Source organism: Mirounga leonina, unplaced genomic scaffold (genome assembly GCF_011800145.1).
Source record: "Mirounga leonina isolate KUSES-001 unplaced genomic scaffold, KU_Mleo_1.0 Mir_180, whole genome shotgun sequence".
Lineage (NCBI taxonomy): Eukaryota > Metazoa > Chordata > Mammalia > Carnivora > Phocidae > Mirounga > Mirounga leonina.
In genome coordinates, this window is record NW_023270469.1 from 6044456 (window position 1) to 6067570 (window position 23115).

Sequence of the window (23115 nt, forward strand, 5' to 3'; positions counted from 1 at the left end):
GGCTCAGTTGGTTAAGTGACTGCCTTCGGCTCAGGTCATGATCCTGGAGTCCCTGGATCGAGTCCCACATCGGGCTCCCTGCTCGGCAGGGAGTCTGCTTCTCCCTCTGACCCTCCCCTCTCATGTACTCTCTCTCATTCTCTCTCTCTCAAATAAATAAATAAAATCTTAAAAAAAAAAAGGATGTAGTATAAATACTTATCCCCAAATAATCTAATGCATCCATGTCATTATAAACCCTTATATGAAAAGTAACTTTCCCAAAGAGGACAGGTTATCACAGAGGAGCCAAAAAGAGAAAGAACAAGAGTGGATGTGTATGCTATGGCAAACTAGCTATCTTTTTCAGAACAATGTTAATCCAATTAAGATTCTAATCGTTCGATACAAATATAACTAATATAAACCAGCATTTCACATGACAGTATGTAAAACTAACCCATATGACCCTCTACCTAAAGAATATGCCATATAAAATGGTAACTTTTTAGGACCAACAAATATTAAGAATGCAATAACATTCTCCCTCCCTTTCTTATTTTCTAAGTGACATCCTTGGCTGGCTTCTGGCATTCTGTACATTGCAATATGCCAGGGACTCTCCAGGTAAAAAGATCATGGACATCGATCCAACACCCCCATTGCAATCTGTTTGGATCTCTTGGCCACATGCAATCTGGTCCTGAGGTCAAACTGTTCCACTGAAAACTGAACAACTATTTTGCTCAGAGTTTTCTGTTTTTACAAAACAACAAAATATAAAATGACATGAATACCACAAGATATGTGTCTAACACATTTGTTCAATAGCATGAATTGTAAATTTTACATATGGTACATTAGTGTCTAGGTTCTAAGTGAATGGTACTTCAAATCCCCTTCTTTGTCTAGAATAATAAAGAAGTATAGGGTGACAGTGTCCACTCTGTCTTTTTCTTCTCAGGGTAAAAGTATGTGCAATTAAGAAGGATTACAGAAAAAAGAGGTATGGAAGAAGCCTTAAAAAAATTTCATTAAGAAAATTTAATTAAGGGCGCCTGGGTGGCTCAGTTGGTTGAGCGACTGCCTTTGGCTCAGGTCATGATCCTGGAGTCCCTGGATCGAGTCCCACATCGGGCTCCCTGCTCGGTGAGGAGCCTGCTTCTCCCTCTAACCCTCCCCCATCTCATGTACTCTCTCTCTCTCTCTCATTCTCGCTCTCTCAAATAAATAAATAAATCTTTAAAAAAAAAGAAAATTTAATTAAGAAATGAATACTGACACCTTTCTCATTTTTCATATGAGAAGCGGCACTGGGTAGGACCCATAGAACAAAATAGGCTTAGGTTGGACTTAAAAGTTCATAGGGAAGAATTTTACTCCATTCTGATACCTTACATAAATTTGTATGGAGATGTACCTAAATCAAAAGATTGTATAGTATTTAGATAGACAAAGAAGAAAGAGCTAAATGCATGCACAATCAAAGGAAGTTTAGACAATTTATATTTCTAAATGCTAGTTGATTTATTCATGTTGCTATGTTAATGCATTTAAAACGAGCCTTGACAAGGCAATTGGGAACGTGCCCTAGGGAATCATTCCACAGTGGAAATTTGTGACCAAAGAGGTCTTTTTTCAAACTGACATTAGTTTTTCAATGAATTAATTGCAAATTTCAAGAATTATGAGATTTCCTAAGTTATTCGTATTAGGAAATGAACAGGAAAATGTAATTATTTTTCCCCTCAAATAATATTTGAGGTCTGAAAAGAAGCTATGAACTATGTCATATTTCTTGTATCTTTCTGACAGTTTGTAATTACTTTTAATGCTGCCGTTCTCTAAATTATTAATGCTAATCTGTCATGACAGGGGCTGAGGAGAACCAGTGATTATATGCCTTTTTACTAGCAAGGCTGGTTTTAAATAAATGTCTTAATCACAAGAAAATAGAAGAGTAGTTACTTTAAAGGAAAGAGACTTGTACCTTCTTCAGGGTTCCTCCCATCCCTTAATATAAAGTAAATGCACACTGACAATAGTTTGGGCAGGATGACAATCTATGCAATAATTCCTGAAAGTGACATCGTGTGATGACACCTGGTGATTCACAGACTCACAGAATTGTAAGGTGTCTTAAAAGCTCATTGACTGCACAACTTGCTCTCCAATGCCCGAACCATCTCTATCAATCACGGCCAATGGCTACCTGTTCTCTGAGTATCTTCAAAGTGACAGGGAACTCCTTCCCTCCAAAGGCACCCATTTCTCCCTTGAGTCAAGATCTTGCTTCCTATAAATTCTACCTACTGGTCTTAGATCTGTGTTTTAGCAACACGTAGAACAGGCAGGTTTTCTTCTCAATACTTGCTTGTAACCTTTCAAATATTTGGATATATCTTTGGTATTCTTTCTGGGTCTTTTCATTTCCAGGCTAAACATACCAGCTTCCTTTAACAAGCTCCATGAGATCAAGGGCCCTCTGTTTCATTCACACCTGTATCTCTAGCTCCCAGCATAACATAAATAATAAATAATAGTTGGAAGAACAAATGTAAGACTCATTAATCATCTCTAGTTTCCCACATTTTTCATTTCCAATGACTAACAAATTTGACTGCTCTTTTCCATTCCTTGGCCAATCACATCCAAATTCTCACCTCAATTCACCAAAGAATGGGAGATCCATTCCCCAATTTCCTCTTTCTGCACATTTACACCATCCTTACTTTCTTTCCTTTTGTTTCAAAGAAAAAAAAGCTTCTTATTTCTCTCCAAGGCTAACACCACCATCTTACTTGTTCTCCCTTCCACACCTCCTTCAACTATATTTCTAGTCTACCTTTCATCTCCTTACATACACTGTCAAGTATCAATATGCTTGAGCTGGTGCCTTCCTAAAAACAAAGCTTTCCCTCTATCTTGCCTTCTCCTCAAAAATTGCCACCTTTTACATCACTGCCGACATCTGTAATCACTTTCTACAGACACATTTTAGTCTCTGTTATAAAATTATCAATATTTAATTGCTAATATAAAAACACACACAGTTGAGAAATGGGAAGTGCCACCCAGACTTTTTTTTTTTTTTTAAGATTCTGAGTGTGGTGAAAATAATTAGTGAGAGTGGACCGCTAATAATGAGGTGTCAATCAACTGAATTCAGAGACACACTGAAGGACAGGACCAAGTTCTGTTGTCTAATAAACAAATGTTAGCCCTCTGTAGAAACCTTCTATTGTTCAACATCAACTCATATTTATGCAGACATTGGAATAAAGCTTATCTATCCATAAACATATTTTTTACAAAAGCACACACAGGCAGAATTTTGATGGTCTAAACTCGGTTGCAAAAATAATTTGAAAGTATGCTTTTTAAATGCCTCCCCATTTTAAACTTCACTGTCAAAATTAAATAATGCCATATCCATATCTAACTTTAATTTTCAGCTTGGGTTAATAAGATCAGAAATGAAGCCTCTAAAATACATTCTTACGTTTGCTTTTTATTAACTTGTCTTAACATCTCTATGCTTCACATTTTTCCATGGCTCACCATTTCTTCATGGTCAATAAATCAAGATCATGATTTTTTTTTTAAGCAAGTGGTTGTATTAGGGAATCAGAACCATGTAAAACATTTGACAATAATTAAAACTGTAAGGCTCTTAGTAAGCACTAGGCTAATTACTTGATGTGCATTGTTTCTCTGAGTGCTAGAAGGTATAATATTGCCTCCATTTTATAAATGAGGAAACTAAGGTTCACAAGGTTGCGTAACATGCCTGAGGCGACACAGTCAGTAAGGGGCAAAGCTGTGATTCAAAGACTACAAAACCATGCTCTCAACCAGAACAACATTCCATGCCATTATATTATTTAAACTCTCTCCCTTGAGTTAAGAATTAGGACATGGAGGGGCACCTATGGGGCGCGTCCGACCCTTGATTTTGGCTCAGGTCATGATCTCAGTGTCCTGGGACCAAGCCCCACATTGGGCTCCACACTCAGTGTGGAGTCTGCTTAAGATTCTCTCTCTCCCTCTTGCTCTTCCCCCAACTTGTGTTCTCCCTCTCTCTCTCTCAAATAAATAAATAAATAAAATATTTTTTTAAGAAAATAATTAGGACCTGGAGGTGCAGAGAGGTGAGTGGCTTATGCAAAGTCACACACTGTTAATTCCAAAAACCTGTATCACCCATCAGGTCACACAGCATCTGGGGAAAAGATGATTTCCAATTATCCTAGCTCCTTTCTCAGGATCCAGTTTCCCCTGGACAGCACTGGAACTCTGACTGGGGAGATGTGGTCAGGTAGGACATGATCAGTAACTAGAATTTAAGGAGAGAGAAGGCGTGAGAGCTTGAGTCTCTAGTTCTTTATCTGCTAGTCCCTTTAGCTCTGCCCCCTACGGTGCAACCCCATATTAGGGAGCAGATAAGAACTAAACAGAAACCTCTGTGGCCTCAGCATTTTTTTCTACAAGCAGAGCTTTAACAACAGCCTCTATACTTGGGGAATACAGAAATGACAGAGACCAAACCCTCTTGGTAATGGAGTGGAATCATCCAAGCAGCCCCTAGTCTGACAAACACTGAATCTTTGCCCTACTTAAAGCAAAAAATCAAATTAAATTAAAAATAAAACCTACAAAGCCCACACCACCACCAAAGTCACAGAGAACTTTTGCTGAGTTGTACAAGCAGAGGACATTTTTGCAGAACACATTTGCATTTGAAAGTACCAACACATCCTAAATGTGCAGTGTATGCACAGATCTGTGCAGTAGCAATTAGGAACAGAAATAACCAGCGCAACTGAATTAGAGTTGATGAGATTCTGGTGTTCAAGGCAGCCACGTCCTTTATATGACTAATCCCCACACATTCTTGGGGTTTCAGATTAGATGTTGCTTTTTCTACAGTTTCCCAAACTCCCAAAGTCTAGGCTATGTGCCTATCTGATGAGTTTCACCTTGTATTTCTCCTTCTCACGGCACTTGTTGCCTGAGGTCAGTTTTGCCAGTTTACTTCTTGGTTTCCTCCACTAGATGTAGGCTTCGTGAGAGCTGCCTTATACACCGTATCACTAGTATGTCTCACAATGCCTGGCACAAAATAGTTGCTCAATAAATGTTTTGGAGTGGATTAAGAATAAACAAGCAGAGGTGGAAAATGAGACAATTACTTACAAAAAGTAAAAAATCTATCCAACTCAGGTATCAGCTCCAATTATAAAATGTCACAAGACCAGGATATGATGTGGTAAGTGGTGGCCATACAACTGAGTCAGAAATATAGAACCATAGGGGCGCCTGGGTGGCTCAGTTGGTTAAGCGACTGCCTTCGGCTCAGGTCATGATCCTGGAGTCCCGGGATCGAGTCCCGCATCGGGCTCCCTGCTCGGCAGGGAGTCTGCTTCTCCCTCTCCCACTCCCCCTGCTTGTGTTCCCTCTCTCACTGTGTCTTTCTCTGTCAAATAAATAAATAAAATCTTTAAAAAAAAAAAAGAAATATAGAACCATAAAAAAGGAAACCATCAGGTCCAGACCTTGATGGCATCATCATGCTCACTCCTGGATAAGAACTCTACTTAAACTCTATCCGTGGCAGCATTGGCAATCATATAATACCCATGAACTGGTATATACCTACCTTACCAACTTATCTAAGATTCTCTCTCTCCCTCTCCCTCTGCTCCTCCCCCTGCTCCTAGTGTGCTCTTTCTATCTCTCTCTCCCTCTCTAAAAAAAAAAATCCATGTTGTTTTAAGTTTGTGGTAACCTGTTGCAGCAACAACAGAACACTAATACACCATCCTTCTCCCTATTAAGTCTATTTAGCTACTCTCTGTTACTACATATCACCCATCTATCCATCTATCATATGTTGTCACTTATCTATTATCACCTATTGTATTATCTTTTACTTACCTATTGTCTGCCTCAATAATATGTATTATATCCAACTATTCTTCTGTCTTTGTTGCCTGAACGGACTCTGTTCCCTTAACAGCAGCCTTCTCTCTCTGACTTCCCACCTCTACCCCCAAACACACATGCTTTCCTCCTGGGAAAGGCCAGCAACAACCACCACAAAGTGACAACTTGGATGGTGAGCCCATAGGCCATGGGAAGCCTCTGACCTGCACCTGCCCTGGTATCCCTGTCTCTTCCCACAGCCTCACATCTGGCTTATTGTCCTCTGCTTGACCTTCACTCAAATAGCCTGCTCAGCTATGGATCCTGACTCCACCCTTCGATACTTAGTTCCTCCCAACAGGTAAGTACCTAACTACCCCATCCTTAACCAGCCCAGGTTCAGTCACTCCAACCAATGACCAATATGGCCATGGCTGTCCAAGAAGGACCCCAGAAAGTCATCAAGACATAGTTCATTTACTTCTATGAATAGTATCTGTTTTGTTCTAAGTGAATTTTTCTTCTTTCTTTATAAAGACCTGATTTCAAACAACTTTTACCTATTATTCAGATACCCAAATCAGGAAACTGCCAATTATATTCACCATTCTGGTACCAGGAAGCATTATGTCTTAGAGAATGGTGCCAGCACAAGGCCAAGAGGCCTGTTGGGACGTGTTACCTCTCACAGCAACACTTAGGCAATATTTCCTTATAAAAGATACAGTGTTGTCCTTCTAAGATCACATGCCAGAACTGAAATGGCCATATAAATCCAACCTCATAAAATAAGAGTCAATTTTAACTATTGAAGCCCTTAGAAATATAAGTCCTACAACATATTACTTGCCATAATATTAGATATGAGGGTTTTATATAAATATATATATGTATATACATGTATATATTAAAGTATATATAAATTCTGAGTCCTTGCTTTATGCCAGGTATCAGATATACATACTTTTACCTGCATTTCTTCCTATAATCCTTACAACTCTATAAAATATGTCCCGCTGTTATTGGCATCTAATAGATGAGAGGTTAAGAAACTTGAGGTCACAGAGCTAGAACATAACAGAGTCAAGATATAAAGCCAAGGCTAACTCTCTGAACTATCGCACTACATTTTGTTCTTATCATGGTGAGAGTGGCCAGGGCGTGAAGGAGCATCCTTGCTCCTCGGATGAATCACATCACACCCCTGGCCCTCACTTCTGAAATGAGGGAGGTGGACCATGTGCTCCCTCAGGCTCCATCAAGACCCAGTGGTCTGCAGTTTCCTGCAGTGGTCCCTCTGGTTGGGTTCCTCCCTAGCCAGGATACAGGACACAGATGGATCATCATCACCTTTCTCTTTTCCACATTAACCTCCTGATGTCATGTACATCGTTGTCCTTCCCTCTTTCTAAAGATCATTTAACACCCCATTTATTCACCTTTGATAATGCTCTTCTTTCAAGGTACAGTGAGAGGAACAGCTTTCAAGGTGATTTCTCTGTACTGAGGGCATATCAGACTCTGGAGGGACCCCGCCAACATCTTGGTTCTGGAGCAGACAAATGCAATGGGGCCAACATCAACAGTAGAAATACTAATCTAGGCTAGTGAGAGGTAGACAGGTTGACCAGTTCTTTACTGGAGAACCAGGGTGTAGCTGGCATATTTGCTCTAGCAACACCATTTAGGAACTGTCCATCCGGACCCTGAGCCACAGGGGGAGTATCTCATGATGTCAGAAGAGTAAATGCATTTAATCTAAGTCGCCAACTCCAATCAATTATGAGTGGGCCCCTGGAGTGCTGGGGTGAAACACACTTGGAGATGGGTCTCAGCACAGCAGGAAAGAGCACTGATGGATTAATGATGTCTGCCAGAGCAGAGGACTAGAAAAGAGGCACCAGGCTCACTGCCTACTCACAGACCCTGCAACATCAGTGGAGGGCACACACTGTGCAGTCAAATCAGCCTAGGTTCAAATATCAGCCCTCGCATTTACCAGCTGTATAATCTTGGGGAAAATTCTTAAACTTTCTGAATGTCGGCTAAAAGGGAATAGTTGTGGTAAAAAAGATTAAAATGTTTGGGAAGTGCTTAGTTAGGACCCACTAACTCCTTAGCAATTATGCATAAATTTCCTCAGAGAAAAGACAGTGCAAAGAATGCTGCTAAGTACAGCCAGGTAAAAATGCTCTCCTTCTCTCCATCCCCTGAATTGGGCCAGAAGTCACAAAGTGGCAGTCATGGGCTCAATCTTGCCTTTAGACCTATTTTATCTGGTCCATGTTGTTGGCCTACATGGTGTCTAAATAATTTTAAAATCAGTTACAAGTTTATTTCACATTTTTAAAAAAATCTATACATCTTACTTCTTTGAAAGGTTTGATCTGACAAGATTGGCCCCATACTCACATGGTAACAGTCCACGGGAGCTAACTAGTGGCTGCTGCCTTTGGAGGGGTCCTGGACTCCTTTTTCTTTCCTTTTTTCATTGTGGTGTATGTCATATATTTAGGAAAGTGCATAAAATACACCACAGTTTAAAGAGTAATTATAAAGCCAACATCTATATAACCAACTCCCAGGTCAAGGAATGGAACATAGCACCCCCAGTCTGTCCTTCCAATCACAGCCTCAACATCCCTCCAGGGTCACCACCATGCTGACCTTTGTAATAATCATTTTCTTGCTTTTCATTTTATTTTTACCATGTATGTATGTATCCCTAAGTACATAGTTTAGAGAGCTGTACGGACATGAACTCTTACCAAATGCCTTCTTTTGGGTCTAGCTAACTTTACTCAACATGATGTTTGGGAGATTTACTGAGGTTGACAAATTACATTTATTTTCATTGCTGTGTGGGATGACCCAGCATTCTTTCTGTCATCTCTCCACCTGGCCCTATTACAGGCATTTGGATTTGTGTTTTTATAACTGGACATATGGCTCCCCTGATGCAGAGAAACAATTATCGTTATAATCATGGTCCACTCTCTGACCACTCCAGCCAAGGTTCCCAGCTTCTTCTGCAACCCCACTGTGAGCTCAGCTTGCTGATATCCCCCATGAGGCTTCAACCTAAGTAGGCTCAGTCTGCAATTCCTGCTCCGTGTCTCTCCTCAATTCCTAGTGACCTCCCAGCACAGCCAGTAAGTGCCCCAGTCAGCTAACGCTGATTGCCCTGTATTTATTGCTCCCTTCCTCCCAATAAGGAATTAAGAGATTCACTGAAGCCAGAACCAGATCACCCTTCCAGTAGCACATCAGGCAGCTCACAGCAGCTCCTCCATGGCTGTTTGTCATTACCTTGGCTTTATGAGTCTTCGTCCAGCTCTCAATCTGTGCAGACAGCTCCTCTGCCAACCCAATTTGAATTAATTTGTCAAGCAAAATTTTGTGAAATAATGTATCAGCTGCACTACTGAAGTAAGATCTATGACTTCTACTGTGATCCTTTCATCTTCTAATTTAGCCATTCTATCAATAAAACCAATCAAGTTTTCTTGGCAAATTTTTCTTTATAAATCAGCTTTATGGGTCATGGATCCATATTCTTCTTGATGTTTATGGATTTTCATTCCTAATATCAGTTCCATTGTTTTACTACAGTGGGAGTGAGACATCTAAGACAATGCAAATAGGGGTGCTTTCCAATACACTACCAACCCTCTGTGGTGGGTAGAGAACAAAGTTCCAATCTTCCAGGCTGGCATATAAGGCCCTTTGACCACCTGACCCCAATAAGCCTTCCAGTCTCATTTCTCCCATGCATGAATGACATGACAAGGCCCTGATGTGTCCAAATCATTAATCCTTTGTATTCTTTCTGCAATGCCCCTTGTGTCAATTAGAACTCTTTAGGTGGTGAGTAACAGAAAGCCAAAGTAATGGCATAAGTTAGCTTAAGATAAAAAGAAATATATTGGCTCATATAATTTAAAAGCTAGGGATAGCACTGACTACTGATGTCCAGTATTCACGTACCACTTGATCAGGACTTCAGCAAAGAGATCACTCTCTCTCTCTCTCTCTCTGCATCTCTATCTCTCTCTATCTCTATCTCTGTCTCTGTCTCTTTCTCTCTCATACATTCTACCTTATAGTCACATAAATGCTTGTGGTTTTTCCAATATTTACATTTCTCACTTCCAATCCTAAAAGAAAGTCTCCATGGGATATTAGAGGGATTTTCTAAATTCTTCATTCCTTATATGTTATAATATTTATATATCTATGGCCATTCTCAACTGAGAGTGATTTTGCCCCTGATGGGATATTTGACCATGTTTGGAAGCATTTTTGCTTGTCACAACTTAGGGGGCATGGTACCGAGGCCAGAGGTGTTGCTAACATCCTATAACGCACAGGACAGCTCCTACCACAAAGAATTCTCTGACTCCCAATGTCAATGGTGCTGAGGTAAGAAACCCTTCTCTATGCCCTTTGCCTTCTGCTGTGTGAACTGACAGTGAATATATTTCTCTCTCCCACTAAATGCAATAAAACACTGTGTCTACTGCCCAGACCCAAACTGGTCTAGTCCCACTTGGATTGGACACGTAGTCTACACAGGGATACTGCACATGACTGTATACAAGGTGCCCTGCTGAGGGGTGAGTGGGGCTGACCTGGGTCTGATGGATAACTGACCAGGCAGTGCCCACAAAACTGTACCCAACTAGATGACATCTTTTCCCAATTTTCATGGATTCCCCACAGTGGCAGAAGAGGAAGTCAGGCTCTTTCCTGCAACTCTGGCTCGATTTATATGTTCACTTATTAAGATTTCTACATAGTTCGTGTTATTCTTTGAGGTCTTAAGAAGGACATGATGAACTGCCTGCGGCATTAGCAAGCAGACCTGGTAGATGGCACATGTGGTTTCTAGGTAATCCCCCTTGAACCATCATTCCTGTGTCCCTCTCCCTCCAACAAACTCATCAGAAACTCAGTCTTCTTAGAGGCAGTGCCTGTTGTTGCAGGGTGAGGATCTTGACAGACACCATGGTAGTAGGCTGAGCCTAAGATGCCCCTCAAGTTTCCTGTCCCCTGGCATACATGGCCTGTATAATCCCTGGGACTGTGAATATGCAGAAATATCACTGCCATGACTATTTATGTTATACAGAGATTTTACAGATATAGTTACATCCCAAACCAGTTAACTTTAAGATAGGGAGACTGTCTGGGTGGGCCTGACCCAATCAGAGGAGCCATTTAAATCCAGGTCTAAAGGTCAGCAACAGAGGAGGTCAAACCTTCAAAGCACAAGAAGAATTTGACATGCCATTGCTGACTTGAAGATGGAGGGGCCTACATGGCCAGGAATGTGGGCAGATGACAGTCAGCAAGGAAATGAGAACCTCAGTCCTGCCACCACAAGGAACTGAATTCTGCCAACAACAATAAGAATGAGACTTGAAGTGGATTCATCCCTAGAGCCTCCAGGTGAGAACTCAGTCCAGCCAATACCTTGATTTCAGTCCGGTGCAGCCCTAAGCAGAGAGCTTAGGCATGCTGTCCTGGACATCTAACTAGAGAACTGTGGGCTAATGAACGGGAGTTGTTTAAGCTAATAAATTTGTGGTCATTTGTTACAAAGCCATAGAAGACTAAGACAACCATGAACAGACCTCTAGTCACACAAACACCTCAAGTCCTTTGCTAACCTCAAAACATTTACTTTCTACTTATTCCCACTTTCTTTCCACACCACTGTAAAGTGTGGATGATTTACCTGACGTTTTTAGAGCCTAAAGCATATTATTTCTGAAACAAAATGCAAGCATACTATTTTTTTTAAAAAAAAAAGCAGTCACCCTAATGCTGAGCTTCACCCAAGAGCTGCAGGGTTTCATGGCAGGCCCTTTGGATTATTTAATATTCCCTTCATCTCTACCGGAGGCTGTGAGCCTGAATAGAGATGATGTCTTGGGATTGTTAAACATAACTCCAGAGTGCGTGCCTGAAACACATTCTGGTTGCTAGAAGATGTAAGATACAAGAGGCAGGGCTGGTCTACGCTGATGTAACTCTTCCTACTGAATCCCCAAGCTTAGCCACATAAGAATTTTAAAGTATTTGGGCCAAATGTTCATCTACTTGCAATTTAAGGGATATTTAAAAAGTTATCCACCGGGTCCCACTATAATTTGAAAGATATATTGGAAAGAAGTATTGGGACTTGCGAGAAAATTTCTTGATCATGAATTAAAATTTCATAACACCACTACAGCATTTTTGATGGTACTTTTGTCTGCCTATGAAGCATTTCCCTTGAGTTCAGCTGTTCCATTTGCATTTTTAATATTCAGTTGTTTCTAACTCATGCCCAGACTTTTTGACCATGTTTATATTAGAATCTAAAGAAGAGTACCAGCAATTCCCAATTGTTTGCTACATGCTCCTATAAGTTGTTTTTAAGCCAGATCATTGCACAAAAACACTCTTTTTCTCTTGGAAACACTTTTGTAAAGGGTAAGGTTTCCTGACCAATAATGAGCATCAGAAAAGTTACATCCATAACAAATAAGTTGTAAAATAAAAGGTCAATCATAAACTCCTTTGGATAATTAAAAACTTAGACAAATTATATTTAGTCTATAAAATGAGCATAAATATATCTAATATAAAGATTATTATTGCATCCAATATGAACCAATATACTGGCCATTAGTTAACAGTTGGGCTTGTTTTTTTAGATTTAGAAAGACTTTTAAAGAAAGTTGAGAATGGTCTTATTTTGTTTTGAAAGTCTCTCAGTAATTGTTGACCAAATGCTAGTTTATCTCCCTTTTAAGTTTCCTGGAGCAAGGTATGGTGTTTAGAATCATATCAATTGTCATAAAACTACCCTCAACTTCAGAATTTTTTTTTTTAACAAAGCATTAATCAGCTAATGCACATGGATGTGCTCGTGTGTGCAGGTGTGTGCATGCACACAGGAGAACCAGAAGTCTGCTTTCTCCACTTCTGATTTCTCTGCCTACTCCTTCACACACACCCCCAACCCACTGGTCCACCTCCTCACTCTTTTCTGTCTTGATCACACTAGTTCAAGTCCTGCCTGGAGAAATGTGAAGAGGTGCACAGGAGAGGGATGCAAGGCAATACTTACTTTGACTTGGGGATGGCTTGCGGAGCTAAAGATAAAGAAAAGGGGCTGGTACTGGCTGATTATATGGATATAACTATTTTTCCATCAGTTAACTATAGTATTTTCTCTACCTTCTGCTTCCTTTCTATTAGAGAGAGACTCAATAAATAAATCAATATGGTGGGAAATGAGGTAGTCACACTAAATAAAATTGAATAAGCTAAACAATAAAGTTCAAAATTTGAAAAGTGGGAATAATATCTATCCATATTGCCTTTTCATCAATCCTGGAGGCTTTAACTTGGAGTTCTACTCATGTCATTGGGGGTGGGGGAAGTGCAGAATAGTGTGATAGGTACTGTGGTTTATTAGTTGGTTTTTCCTGCCCTACATATTCCTCTTTTTTCCCTTCTCCTCTGGTCACAGGGAAGATGCCTGACATAAGCCTACCTACTAGAGTATCCTGTTTTACTGAACACAGCGACTGAGGGCATGGGATTCAAGAAAGGCCAGTCATGTTTCCTCAATGGAATAGACATACAGATGATGGACTAGACAAATGCCCTTTATGTTGGTTTGAATAATCTAGGGCTACCAATAGCCACTGTCCCTAGCCACATGAAAAGAACTTGTCTGCTGAACAAGAAGAACCACACATAGGACAGAAAGATGGCTAAGTGGATAAATGCATGGAAGGATAAATATGTGAGCTCTCCCTTATCTTCCTTCAAAGGAAACAGAGATGCCAAAACAATTGGATATCCCTCTCATAGACCATGGACTTTAATCAAATTCATCAGCTACTTTGCCTTGGTTTCCCAAAGCTAGCAACTTGAATTCTCAAAGTCCCAGGGAGATTTTAGTGGACCCCTGACCTTGAGTGAGAAAAGGACCTGACTAACAGGCACTGTCCTTCACCAGCCTTCAAACCCAGAGCCATCACACTGCATGCTTCCAGGATGTGAACTGGGTCACATTGCATGCTTCCAGGAGGTAAGTGTGATCTATCGGCATTGGGCCAGATGGTAGCCAACCCCACCCTGTGACCTATTTTTTGGAGCAACTCTTTCATCCTTCCCAGCAAGTAGACTCCATGGTAGCCTTTCCCTGCCAATGCAAAAAGCATGTCCAGATTTTAGGATGAACACAGCTTAGGCTCAGGCTGGGATCCTGGCAACCTATGCTCATCTCATTTTCTACCACCTGCCCCTCTGGCCTCTGCTGCCAGAATTTGGCAGATGATGTGCTTGCTGGGCCAGTCACTGGGTTATGGAGGGATGACATGACAGCCTTGGCCTCTCAGCATTTATTTAGGACTTCTGAGCCCAAACAGAAGACAAAGCATGCTAAGTATGAGAAATGATTTCAAGTCACCTTCTTAGAATATTTCAACCAAGTGTAACACATAGAATTGTTTGGATCCTGATTCAAACAAACCCAAGAATAAAAATACTACTTATGATGCAATCAGGGAAGTGAACACTGACTGGATATTTGATGCTAATAAGAAGATATTGTCATTTTTTTTTTTACATGTGATAGTGGTATTGTGGTTGTGCTTTTTTAAGAGTTCTTGTCTTTTAGAAACACATACTGATATATATGTGGACAAAATGACATGATAGCTGAGATTTGCTTCAAAATAAACCAGTCAGGGTGAGAGAGGTGGAGAGAAGTGGGTGGGGTAGAGATAAAAGATTCCTTTTGAGGACTATAGAAGCTGGGTGATGGTTACATGAGGCTTCACTGTACTATCTTGTCATTTTCTGTCTGTATTTGAACATTTTCATAATAGAAAGTTAAAAAATAATTCCAGGCATCTCTGGAGTCTCCTCACTGCAAGCAAGTGGATATATCTACATTAGCATTTCCCAGATGCAGGAAACTCAGTTGCACAGTGGAAACTATTTTGACATGTCTAGTTCCCACCAAAAATATACAAGAAAAACAGGCCCTATACACCATGCCAAGGTGAAGTTAAAGAAAGTAAGGTTCCATCAAGCCACAAAGATCTAGAAAATGTCTATTTACACTCAATGCAACATCCTGGCTCAAGTCAAAACACTACATCTCCACCTTCTGGAGTCAAAAACAAGGGTGCAGTTTCTAATTGGAGGTAGCCCCCTTGAATATATCCAAAAACCACAGGGAACTTAGAAATTACTCATTTCCTTCTCGAGTGGTCAGTTTGAACTAGATCTCCATAATGTGGGCTTTCAATGCCAGTAACTACTTATCAGGCATTACTACTTCAAATATATCCATCATTGTATTGGGGTTCTCCAGAACCAATAAGATATACAAAGACATAAATATAAGAGATTAATTATAAGAATTGGCTCACGTGGTCATGGAGGCTGAGAAGTCACATGATCTGCCATCTGCAAGCTGGAGAACCAGGAAAACCAGTGGTGTACTTAAGTCTGAGTCCAAAGGCGTAATAATTGGAGGGCCATGGTATACGTTCTAATCCGAGTCCAAGAACGAGGAGTGCCAATGTCCTAAGGCAGAAGAAGATGAATGCCTCAGCTCAAAGAAAGAGAGTTAATTTGTTCTTTCTCCATCTTTTTGTTCTATTCGAGCCCTCAACTGATTGGATGATGCCCATCCACATTTGTGAGGATGATCTTCATTACTTAGTCTACTGATTCAAATGCTACTCTCTTCCAGAAACACCCTCACAGACATACCCAGAAATAATGTTTTACCAGCTCTCTGGGCAGCCCAGTCAAGGTGATACATAAAATTAGCCATCACAATCATATTAGAAAAAAGCATTCAAGGTTTTTTCCATGTGGTGCTCAGAGACATGAGACTGTGCCTGTTTTAAGCCTGTTCAGTTATAGGTCTTTCTAAGCAGCAAAATAATCCATATGAATGGAGGACCCACCATGCCTGATGTGACGTATCCCTTTTATTTCTACCAAATAACTGTGAGTGTATGATTGCTGCCCTCTCAGAAAAATAATCTCTGTTTGGTTTTACACAGAGGCAGTGAAAGATCTTTGAAAACTGTGTGTTGAATAACTCCACAGTCTGCTGTGCATCATTTTTATTGACTATGAGGAAGATGTTATCTATGTGGCAGGAGTATCATCTGAGTATGGCTGGACACAGAACCTTTTGAAAGTATTTGGCTTTATTCTCACTTGGACCTGGCAGGGACTCAGTGAGGGAGGCAGATGGTGTGGCGAGCACAGTGTGGAGTCTGAAGGAGGAGGAACCACCTGAATATCTCCAGGTGCATTTGCGGACATTGGCATTTCCTCCCTTGCCTCTTATAGTCTCTGATACGCCCAGCTCTAGTGAGCTGTGGGCCCTGATAACCCTCATCAAAGCAATAGAGGCCCATATGCAACAAGGGGATGCAAGTTTCCTCCTGTGTCTCTAAGTTAATGACTAGGTATGACAGGCCCACTGTACCACATGTTCCCCAAAGGCCCTCCCCAGCCTCACTAGCTTTGCCTTTCCTCCTTATTAAAACTCTACACCAGTGGGTCACAGCCTTCAGCATGTATCAGAATCCCTAGAGGGCTCTTTGCATCACACATTGCAGGCTCCACCCCCAGAGCTTCTGATTTAGAATTTGCATTTATAATGATTAGCCAGGTGATGCTGATGCTGCAGATCTGAAGCCCACCCTTTAAGGGGCATGGCTCTAGAGCTCCCTTTGAGTCTGAAACCTTTTCCTGAATCCCAATTTCCTTGGTTGAGGCCCTCCTCTTCCTTGGCCTAGACCTTGGCCTTAACCCCAGCTGGCAAAACCAGGAAGATCATGACGCAGGGATTATCCTGGTTCACCTTCAAGACTCCTGCTGGTTCACTGTGAGACCTCTACTTAGACACCAACCTTGAAGAAGACTCAATTCTCCTTACTTTCTAGGACACTCTGATTTGAGGTGTTGCTACTACATCAGGACCTGTCCTAGAATTGGGTTAAATTCCCTTAGTTCCTGTCCCACCCATACACAACTTTCTTTGAGCCCTCTAGCCCCAATGATGAGGTCCCAATCCTATGTAACCAAACCAACAGGATAGTATTCCAACCCTGTGTACCTCTCTCTACTGGAAGCCCGGATCTCAGGCTCCCAACTTGAGTATGGTACCTGTACTGCTGATTCCTCTTTTATTACTATTACTATTATTATTATTATTACAATGATTATGATGATGAGCTCTTCTGGGACAGAGAAGGCCTCAGTTCAAGCCCAACTGTATAAACAAGTATTTAGGAAGAATTTGGCCAAACGCCTTTACTCCTCTAGGACTCAGGGCTGGAATAAATAATCTAGAGATGCCCAGTTTCCACCTGCAGATAAATGTTCCAGTTCATGGAGCTGGGAGGAGACCCAGGCTTTTCCATTTTTTCAAAGCTTCCTTGGTGATTACATTGCACAACCAGGGTTGAGAGCCACTGGTCCATCCCCTGACTTCACAAATAAATAGGCCAAGACTTGGAAGGGTGGCATGTCAACGTTCCACAAACAAATATTCTAGCCTCCCAATTCCTAGTTCAGAGATCCATGCAGACACAGGAAGAGATACCACCTTCCCATTCCTAGGCAGGCCCAAACCCGAGCAGTGTCTATCCAGCTTGAGCGTGCCACAGAACCACCCAAGGAGTTTGTTAAAATGGAGATCCGAAATCTCACCCAGACCTTCGGCTGTGTAGAGATTCCCACGCACAGATCCCCAAGGGAAAGAAGGAAGAGAAGGTGACTAGAGCACCCCCTAGAGGTCAGAGTGTGCCATCAGCATCTGCCAACCCTCTTCCACCTGGGCTAGTATCACCACCCTGGACTTGCCCTCCATTCTCTGGCTGTGATGCTCTGAATAAACCTGACACCTGATTCTGACCTGGGCTCCAGATTTGAGGCGCTAGATTGGCATCTTGGCTTATGACCCTCACCCTTTCTCTCTCTCTCTCCCCAGCTTCCCCAGCTGAGGACATTGTGTGCCTCCTTACAAAAGACCAAATTTCACCACTGCTGGGCAAACCTTCAGAGGCCTTCCCTGCCCACACTAAAGCAACCCAACCTCTCCTCTCAGGGGCTAGAAACCGGACTCATTATACACACTATTAGCCATAAAGTCTTCAGGGGCTATTAGAGAGAAACAAAAGTCCCCCCAGTGACTTCCACGGATGGTCTGAAATGTTTGTCATTGTCCTCAAACAACAGTTTGTCACAGGGACATATAATTCGGCAGAGTGTGAGCAGGCCCCTGGCTCCTCACTGGTTTATTTATGTCATTTATTGGGAGCTTTTAAAGAATTGTTTTTCCCAGTCAGCCAAATGCACTGATGGAAGCACATTGTCAGCCTTCAAAACCAGAATCACGTCGTTGTCTGGTAAATATGTTCCTGCTCTTTAACGGAGTTTTAAAATTGTGCTGCATTGAGGAAAGAAAAATGGTATGTGTGTGAGTATGGCTCAAAATCCCCCCATGCTTGGGGGAGGGTCGGCTGGGTTCTAGCATCTTTCAACAAAATGCAGCAATTTATTTGCGGAAATCCCATTATAGCTAATAGGAGTTAAAAACCATTAAAAAAGATAAGGATGTCTAGCCATTTCAAGATTATATTGTGAAATGTGCCCTGCTAAAAAAGGAATGAATTTTGCAAAGAACATCACAAATCTAGTCATACCAATTCAACTCACAGAAAACAATTAAAACTAAATAAATCTGATACCAGTGCTAAATGTTTTTTAAATCTATCTTTAAATACATCAGGCTTAGAAATTCTCACTACTAGGAAAACACATGCTGCACACTTAGACATCAAAGGCTATTCTCAGGCAACCCCCTTTAAGCAAGTTAATTGGACAAAATTTTAAATTAACATGAAGGAAGATAGTATTACAATTTATAGAATTGGAAATTTCAAACATAAAAACTTTCGAGCTGGGGTAAATCATATCCTTGAACCTGTTCTGTTCAACGTGTTTAGTAGCATCTTGGGTAAAGATGGAAAGAAAGCTTGTCCAATTTACAGGGGAAACAAAACTGAGAGAAATAAGTGATCCAATAGAGAATAAAATAAAGACGATTCAGATTGATTTTGACAGCCTTGAGGAAGTTGTACCCTTTCCTAAAGTAATTCTCTTCCACCTCTAGGAATTGATTCCAGGAAAATCATCCTAAGAATGTTGGAAGAGGAAAGAAAAAAGAAAAAGAAAAATGCATTACAAAGATGTTCAATACAGTCTTATTTATAATATGAGGAACAACAGTAGCATGCTAATACTGGATGGATGCTTCAACAAATCATGATATATTCATTCAATGAAATATAATGCTGCAATATTTATGGGAAGTTTATAATAACAAAAAGAAGCACTTCTTTTATTCTTAAGATTATAAAATCAGGATATAAAATTTAAGATAAAAAGTTTTTAAAAATATAACAGATCAGGAAAAATAACTAGAAAAAACATGGTGGTAGTTCATTCTTTCTTTCATTGTTGCAATTCCCACTCAACAGTCACTCTTTCCACCACTTAACATTTATCAAACACCTACTTGGGCCAGGACCTGGGGGTGACTGTTATTCTTTTTTACTTCCTATTTCTCTGTGATTTATAGTTTGTACATGAGGCTGCAATTTCCTCGAGAGGACCCAATTATAATAGCATTCTCTCACTGAGCTTACAAATTTATACAGACTGTCCTCTTTTAAAATGCAAACTCCCAGGGCGCCTGGGCGGCTCAGATGGTTAAGCGTCTGCCTTCGGCTCAGGTCATGATTCCAGGGTCCCGGGATCAAGTCCCGCATCGGGCTCCCTGCTCTGCGGGGAGCCTGCTTCTCCCTCGGCCTCTTTCTCTCTCTCTCTCTGTCTGTCATGAATAAATAAATAAAATCTTTAAAAAAAAAAAATGCAAACTCCCCTGGGGTGCCTGGGTCGTGCAGCCTGTTAAGCACAGGACTCTTGGTTTTGGCTCAGGTCGTGATCCCAGGGTCCTGATCTCAGGGTCATGAGATCAAGCCCCCTGGGTCTGGCTCATACTCAGGGGGAGTCTGCTTGAGATTCCCTCCCTCTCCCTCTGCCCCTCCCTGGCCATGTGTGTGTGTGTGTGTGTGTGCGCGCGCGCGAGCTCTCTCTCTCCCTCTCTCTCTCTCTCAAATAAATAAACCTTTAAAAAATATGCAAATCCCATCTCTGTTATAGGCTCCCCAGGTCACCTGGACCCTCTCTCTGCTCTTTTGTTTCTTGGCCCTGAGAGATGCTATTTACCACCTGACTGTAGGAATTGCATGCCTCACAGAGGAGGCCCACTGACAGCTAAGGTCTATCTGAGCTGGTTCCACTCCTTTGAGTCCCCTCCCCAACAAACAAGAAGATAGTCTCCCTAAACCTATTCTCCAATCACAGGTAGTAGTACCATCCTTGATAATGACCATATCAGTTAACACATAAGATAAAGAAAGGTGTTGACCACACAGCTACCATAATGCCCAGCACCCTCTAGGGACGACTGGATTAATTGGACAAAATTTTAAGTGTCTGCCATCAGCTCAGGTTGTTATCCCGAGGTCCTGGAATCAAGCCCCGGATCGAGTCTGCTTCTGCTTCTCCCTCTGCCCCTCCCTACTGCTCGCTGGCTCTCTCTCTCTAAAATCTTTTTTTAAAAATGCCCAGCACCTTCCAGACCATATAAATCAGGGCTCTAGGGGTTACAAGTACCTGAAACTTCCTCAACCCAGGCCCCAGGGCCTTGGCACATGCTATTTTCCCTTTGCAGAATATTGTTCTCCCACATGTCTACTCAGCTTTGCTCCCTCGTTTACTTCCTGTCTTTGCCCAAATTTCCCCTTCTCTACAACCATACTATTTTAAAATTCCTGACCACTCACACTCCAGCACTCCCTGTCCCTTTCCCTCCTTTTATTTTCTCCACTGCACCCATCCTTTTCTTGTATAACATATATCGTATTTATGTTGTTCACTGTTTCTCACTCTCCCACCTCCCCTGTCCAGTAACCGCTGGAATGCAAGGCTCCGGGAAGCCAGAGATATTTTTGTCTTTATTTTCTGCAGCTGTAACCCCAGGCACAAGAACAGTGTCTGGCACATGATAGGCACTCAATAATATTTGAAGAATAAATAATGAGTAAATGGTGAAATCTCAAGGAAAACTGTAAATCATAGCAATCATTTGTTCAACATCTGTCATTTACAGAAAATATTTGCATATGCTATTTCATTAGGCCCTCTTCCAAACTCTGAGTGCGTGATAGTATATTCATTTTACAGGTGGAGAAATTGAGGCCCAGCAAAGTGAAATAACTTGTCCAAGGTCATTCAAGTAGTATATTTATGTGCTATGGCTACCATGGCAAAGTACCACAGGGCATAAACAACAGAAATTTATTTTCTTACAATTCTGGAGCCTAGAAGTTCAAGACCAAGACTTTGGTGGGGCTGGTTCTTTCTGAGGGCTGTGAGGGAAAGATCTCTTCCAGGCTCTTCTCCTTGAATTATAGATCTTTTTCCTATGCCTTAACATAATCTTCCCCTCATGTGTGTCTGTGTCCCAGTCTCCTCTTCTTATAAGGATAGTGGTCATTGGATGAGGGCCCCTCTATGATCTCATTTCACCTTAATTTCCTCTTTAAAGGCCCTATCTCCAAATACAGCCACATTCTGAGGGACTGGGGTCTTCAATCTATTCATGTTCCCATAACAGGTAGCAAGCATGTGGCAGTGGTAGCATTGAAACATGAGTCTCTTGACTACACCCCACACCCTTCCAACATCACTGTGCTCCCACATACCCTGGGATAGCCCCTGACCTGCAGACGTGACAACCACCTCCCTATGTGGACCATCCACAGGTACACTGTGCCCGAGCCAGACAGCTTGATTTCCCACTTCCTGGGACAGCATGTGACCCAATTTCTCTCCAGCCTTGAATCTTGTTAATCCAATTCGTCCAGCACTTCAGATTCCATTGTGTGTCACATGGGAACCATCCTCTGTGCTGTGTCATGTACACAGAGCATCCTTCTTCCAAATGGCTCCCGAGGCAGTGCACAGATGCTGCAGAAATTCACAGCCCAAATGATCCCCGCAGGAGTCCAAGATGCCACTATGCAAGGGCTAGTGAGATTTTGCCAGAGTTATAGCCTGAGATGACCAAAGCTCCACCTGCCACCCGACTGTTCTATCACCCTGCCTCCCCAAGGTTATTATGTTTCCTCTCCCAAATCTATGATAAGTAAATGCCCTTTTTTTGCACATCCTCTTTCAGGACATTTCTTCAGCTCTCCCATGGTGTTTATTTGGTTCTGAGCATTAGACAGTCTTCCCATCAATCAGACACTCTCATCTAAGGCTCAGACCAGGCCTAAGCAATGACCCTTTGCTGTTTCATTGCCACTCAGCTCAGATCCAATGGCACTATTAAGAAAGCCCAATTACTGGACCACAAAGCAGTCCCTCTCCACCATCTAAATTTACAATCAACTCAGACTGACCAGGCAAATTGATAAGACCAACTGGTTAGTGGCTGATCATTAAGAAAGCTTTAAAGAAAAATCTATTTGGGGGGAACAGTAAGGCTTTGGGGCATGGTAGACATGCTTCTGAAGGGAATATTCACAAAAAAGAAGAAAGATTCCCATTAGTCTTATTAATATTGAGCTCCTGCCAAGTCTCAGGCACTGGCTGAGACCTGGACTTGCCAAAACAAACAAGACATGGTTGAAACCCTCAAAAAGTCTACCATGTCATAGAGGTAACAGGAACACCTCATCAAAGTTCAAGATGGTCAAAACAGGAAGCTCACCATGAGACACAGTGCCAAGGTAGACTAGGAGAGAATGACCACACCCTCACTCTGGGGAATCAGACCGTTGACCTTGAAGCAGATGCTGTTGAGTGGGGAAGGACGCTGGGACAACCACCAGCAACCAGTGCTCACAATGAGCTGCCTCACGATCTCCTGTGTCCCACAGTCCCTCCCCTGGCCTCCACTATCAGTTTAGAGCACTTTGCCAGAGTGACGGGCCATGCGATCCGGCCCTGGGCAGTGGGTCTACACTCCCCTCCTTCTCCAAATACCCACTCACACTCACACACACACTCTCAAACATCTACTTACCTTCACCC

The 23115-nt window shown here is 41.8% G+C and overlaps 1 protein-coding gene across 2 annotated transcripts in view; it reads right to left on the reverse strand.

Annotated features, from left to right (window-relative positions):
• CDH13 (cadherin 13) overlaps positions 1 to 23115 on the reverse strand; it is a 1404901-nt gene that overhangs the window by 1203444 nt on the left and 178342 nt on the right. The window lies entirely within an intron of this gene.